The 6000-nt window shown below is 58.4% G+C and overlaps 1 protein-coding gene across 1 annotated transcript in view; it reads right to left on the reverse strand.

Moving 5' to 3' along the window:
- LOC144589748 (uncharacterized) overlaps positions 1-6000 on the reverse strand; it is a 126304-nt gene that overhangs the window by 83526 nt on the left and 36778 nt on the right. The gene's annotated exons all lie outside the window — the stretch shown is intronic.

The following is a 6000-nucleotide window of genomic DNA, read 5'->3' on the forward strand; positions in this document are numbered from 1 at the left end:
CGTACGTGACCCCAGCCCCCACATACACTTGACCCCCCAATACCCCACACAGCTGATCCGCAGCGCCCCCCTACACACCTGACCACATGACCCTAGCACACACCTGACCCCCCAGCCCCCAACATACGTGACCCACAACACCCCCCACATAACGGAATCCCAGCCCCCACGCTATCCTGACGCCCAACCCCACACACAGCTGACCTACAGCTCCCCAGAGAGCTGACGCCCACACCCCCACACGCCTGACACCCTGATTCCCCATACACATGATCCCAGAGTCCCACAAACATGACCCCCTGATCCCCCAGATCCAACAAACACCCGAACCCCAGCCCTGCACACACCTGACCTCCAGCCCCCTGCCTACTGATCGCTAGCCCCCACACACCTGACACACAGCCCCCCGTATACCTGACCCCAGCCCCCCACACACCTGAACCTGACCGCTGCCCACACAAAAATACAGACCCGAGACCCCACACACCGGATCCCCAGAACCCCCCCCCCCCCACGTCTGTGACCCACACACCTGACCGCCTTGTTACCCAGCCCCTCGGACACCTGTCCCCAGCCCTCCCATACACCAGAACACCAGCCCCCCACACACCAGAACCCCAGCCCCGCACACACCTGAACTCCAGCGCCGCACACACCTGATCCCCAGCCCTCCCACATATCTGAACCCCAGCCCCGTATTAGCTGACGCCCAGCCCCAGAACCCTGACCCCCTGAATCCCCACACACATGACCCCAGCCACCCACACACATGACCACCAGTCCCACCACACGCCTGACCCCTTGATTCCCAGACCACACCTCCTGTCCCCCAAATACCTGACTCCCGACATAGGTGACCCCCAGCCTCCCACACAAATTATCCCCAGCCCCCCCGACATTGTAATCTACATTAATGACCTGGATGTCAACGTACAGGGCATGATCAGCAAGTTTGCAGATGACACAAAGTTAGGGGGGGTGGTGAATAGCGAGGAAGGGATCTGCAAGCTGCAGGAAGATATAGATGAGATGGTCAGATGGGCGGAGCCGTGGCAGATGGAATTTAATCTTGAAAAGTGCGAGGTGATGCACTTTGGCAGGAATAACTTGGAGAGGGAGTACACCATGAATGGAAGGATCCTAGGGAAGAAAGGGGTACAGAGCGACCTTGTAGTACAGGTACACAAGTCCTTGACGGCAGCAGGACAGGTGGACAGGGTGGTCAAAAAGGCATATGGGTTACTGGCCTTCATTAGCCGGGGCATCGAATATAAAAGTAGGGGGGTAATGATGGAATTGTACAGAACACTGGTGAGGCCACAGCTGGAGTATTGTGTACAGTTCTGGTCACCAAATTATAGAAAGGATGTGATAGCTTTGGAGAGGGTGCAGAGGACATTCACCAGGATGCTGCCAGGGATGAAGGGCCTCGGCTATGAGGAGAGACGGAGCAGACTGGGGTTGTTTTCCCTGGAGCAGAGAAGGCTGAGAGGGGACATGATCGAGGTGTACAAGATCATGAGGGGCATAGATAAGGTAGATGGCGGGGAACTTCTTCCACTGGTGGAAGGTTGAACATTCAGGGCTACGGTCCAAATGCGGGAAAATCGGATTAAAATCCCATTAGAATGTGGTTGGTAACGGGCGGCACGGACACGATGGGCCGAAGGGCCTCTTTCTGTGCTGTAGGACTCTATGACTCTATGACTCCATAGCTGACTGCAAGCCCCCCACACACCTGACCCCATCAGCACCCCCACACACCTGACTCCCAGCCCACCCCCCACACACCTGACCCCCTCAGACTTCACACACCTGACCCCCAGCCACCCCACATACCCGATCCAGAGCCCCCACTCAACTGAACAGTCAACAGAGCTTTATTTATCATTCGGTACCAAGGTACCGAACGAAACTACAGAGCAGTCACACAAAAAAAAGAACACAAGACACATGACCCCAACACTAACGTCCATCACAGTGACTCCAAACACCCCCTCACTGTGATGGAGGCAACAAAACTTCCACTCTCTTCCCCACGCCCACGGACAGACAGCTCGTCCCCGACCGACCCGCACAGTCCCCGCAAGGGGATGGAAGTCCCCGCGGCCGAGTCGCACCGGGCGCTGAAACGTCTCGCGGCCGAGCCGGGCGATGGAAGGCCCCGCGGCCGAGCCGTGCACAGCTAAGTCCCGCGGCCGAGCCGCGCCGGGCGATGTTAGGTCCCGCGGCCGAGCCGCACCGGGCGATGGAAGGCCCCGCGGCCAAGCCGCACCGGGCGATGTTAAGTCCAGCGGCCGAGCCGCACCAGCGATGAAAAGTCCCGCGGCCGAGCCGCACCGGGCGATGTTAGGCCCCGCTGCCGAGCCGCACCGGGCACTGTTAAGTCCAGCGGCCGGGCCGCACCGGGCGATGTTAGGTCCCGCGGCCGAGCCGCACCGGGCGATGGAAGATTCCGCGGCCGAGCCGCACCCCGCGCCGTGAGGAAGACACCTAAAAGAGAAAGGTGTGGGGAGCTGCGAGACAGGTGTGTGAGGAGCTGAGGGGCCAGGTGTGTAGGGGCTGGGTGTCATGTGTGTGTGTCTACTGGGGATCGGGGTCAGGAACCCCACATCTCACACACCTGACCCCGATCCCCAGTAGACACACACACATGACACCCAGCCCCCACACATGTGCGCCCCACCCCCACGCCCAACACTCCTGAACCACATCCCGATCGCGCACATCTGTCTCCCAGCCCCTACACACCTGACCCCTCAGCTCCTCACACACCTGACTCGCAGCTCCCCACACAAATGACCACCTTGTCACCCAGCCCCATGGACACATGTCCCCAGCCTCGCACACACTTGAACCCCAGCCCTCCACACACCTGACCACCTCAGCCCCCGACACACACCTGACTTCCAGCCCACCACACACCTGATCCCTTACCCCCAACGCACCTGAGCTCCCCTGCCCCTCCCCACACATCTGAATTCCAGGCCTCCACGCACGTGGTTCCCTCAGACCCCCACACGCATAGCGGACCCCCAGCCCCCTCCCACCCACGTTCAACAGCCTCCCCACACACCTGACCACTTCAGCCCCCCACATACCTGACTCCCAGCCCCCAACACACCTGACCTCAGCCCTCCACACACCTGACCCACTCAGCTCCCCACACCCCTGATCCCCACCCTCCGCCACACCTGATCCCCAGCCCCGCACACACCTGACCGCCAGCCCTCCCAAATAACTGAACCCCAGCCCCGCAAGCAGCTGATCCCCTGACTCCCCACACACCTGACCCTGAGCCCCACCACACACATAAATCCGAGCCCCTCAAAAACCGAAACACAATCCTCCCACCTACATGACCCCGAGCTCCCAATACACACCTGACCCCCAGACCCCCACACACCTGACCCACATACCCCCACACACCTAACCCCAGGCCCTCTCAAACATGACCCCCAGCCGCCCAACACATCTGACCCGCCCAATATTTGACCCAAAGCCCCATCACACACCTGGCCCCCATACCCCCCACACACCTGTCCAACTGACACACAGCCTCCGCAAACACCTGACCCCCATTCCCCCACAAACCTGACCCACAACCGCCCAACACATCTGACCCACTAACACCCCAACATTTGACCCAAAGCCCCATCTCATACCTGACCCCACCACCCCAAACACCTGACATGGATAGAAAATTGGTTGACAGACAGAAAGCAAAGAGTGGGGATAAATGGGTCCCTTTCAGAATGGCAGGCAGAAACTAGTGGGGTACCGCAAGGCTCGGTGCTGGGACCGCAGTTATTTACAATATACATTAATGACTTGGATGAAGGGATAAAAAGTACCATTAGCAAATTTGCAGATGATACAAAGCTGGATGGTAGTGTGAACTGTGGGGAAGATGCTATGAGGTTGCAGGGTGACTTGGACAGGTTGTGTGAGTGGGCGGATGCATGGCAGATGCAGTTTAATGTGGATAAGTGTGAGGTTATCCACTTTGGTGGTAAGAATAGGAAGGCAGAGTATTATCTGAATGGTGTCAAGTTAGGAAAAGGGGACGTACAACGAGATCTGGGTGTCCTAGTGCATCAGTCACTGAAAGGAAGCATGCAGGTACAGCAGGCAGTGAAGAACGCCGTTCGAATGTTGGCCTTCATAACAAGAGGAGTTGAGTATAGGAGCAAAGAGGTCATTCTGCTGTTGTACAGGGCCCTAATGAGACCGCACCTGGAGTACTGTGTGCAGTTTTGGTCTCCGAATTTGAGGAAGGATATTCTTGCTATTGAGGGCGTGCAGCGGAGGTTTACTAGGTTAATTCCAGGAATGGCGGGACTGTCATATGTTGAAAGACTGGAGCGACTAGGCTTGTATACACTGGAATTTAGAAGGATGAGAGGAGATCTTATCGAAACGTATAATATTATTAAAGGGTTGGACACGTTAGAGGCAGGAAACATGTTCCCAATGTTGGGGGAGTCCAGAACAAGGGGCCACAGTTTAAGAATAAGGGGTAGTCCATTTAGAACTGAGATGAGGAAACACTTTTTCAGTCAGAGAGTTGTGAATCTGTGGAATTCTCTGCCTCAAAATGCACTGGAGGCCAATTCTCTGAATGCATTCAAGAGAGTTAGATAGAGCTCTTAAGGATAGCGGAATCAGGGGATATGGGGAGAAGGCAGATGATTGAGAATGATCAGCCATGATCACATTGAATGGGGGTGCTGGCTCGAAGGGCCGAATGGCCTCCTCCTGCACCTATTGCCTATTGTCTATTGTCTATTGACCCACTGACACACAGCCCCCTCACACACCTGAACCCCACCTCCCCACATACTGACTCCTGACCCCTCACGCACCAGAAAGCCAACCCCCCAAAACACACCTGACCCCAACGCCCACACACACCTCACCTCCAGTCCCCCACACACCTGAACCCCAGCCCCGCACACAGCTGACGCCCAGCCCCCCACACACCTGACGCCCAGAATCCCCACACACATGACCCCAGCCCCTCACACACATGACCCCCAGTCCCCCTACACACCTGACCCGCTGATTCCCAGACCCTCACACATCTCACCCCAGAGCCCCACATACCTGACCCCCAGTCCCCCACACACACCTGAACCCACCCCCGCACACACCTGACCAGCGCCGCACACACCTGATCCCATCAGCCCCCACCCGCATTGCTGACCCCAGCCGCCCCCACACTTGAACCCCAGCTCCGCAAACACCTGATCTCCAGTCCGCACACATCTGACACCCTTACCCTTCCAACGCACCTTGCTCCTAGCTCCCCACACACCTCACCCCTCAGCCCCCCACACACCTGACCCAATCCCCCCAACATACCTGACGGCAGCCCTCCACACGCCTGAAACCCTCAGCCGCCCAAACACCTGAGCCCCACCCCTCCGACTCACCTGAACTACAGTCCCGCACACACCTGATCCCTTGCCCGGACACACCTGGCACTAGCCCTCCCACACACCTGAACCCCAGTCCCAGACCCCCTGACGCCCACACGCATGACCTGGATCCCCACAAACATAACCCCAGGCCCCACACACACATGACACCCAGTGCCCCCACACACCTGACCACCTGCTTCCGAGACCCCCATACACCTCACCTCCAGTCCCCCTAATACGTGGGACCCTGCCCCTCGACATACCTGACCCTCAGCCCCCACACACACCAGAACCCAGCGCGTAACACACATGACCTCCTCCCCATGCAGCTGACCCCAGACTCCCCCCCACACACGTGACCCCTCAGACCCCCACCCGCATAGCGGACACCCGCCCCCACACACACACACGATTCCCAGCCTCCCCGCACACCTGACCACTTCAGCCCCCAACAAACCTGATCCCCAGCCCCCAACACACCTGACCTCAGCCCTCCACACACCTGACACACAGCCCGCACACAGCTGACCCCCTCAGCCCCCCACACACCTGACCCCCAGCCCGCGACATACCTGAC

Source organism: Rhinoraja longicauda, unplaced genomic scaffold (genome assembly GCF_053455715.1).
Source record: "Rhinoraja longicauda isolate Sanriku21f unplaced genomic scaffold, sRhiLon1.1 Scf000070, whole genome shotgun sequence".
Lineage (NCBI taxonomy): Eukaryota > Metazoa > Chordata > Chondrichthyes > Rajiformes > Arhynchobatidae > Rhinoraja > Rhinoraja longicauda.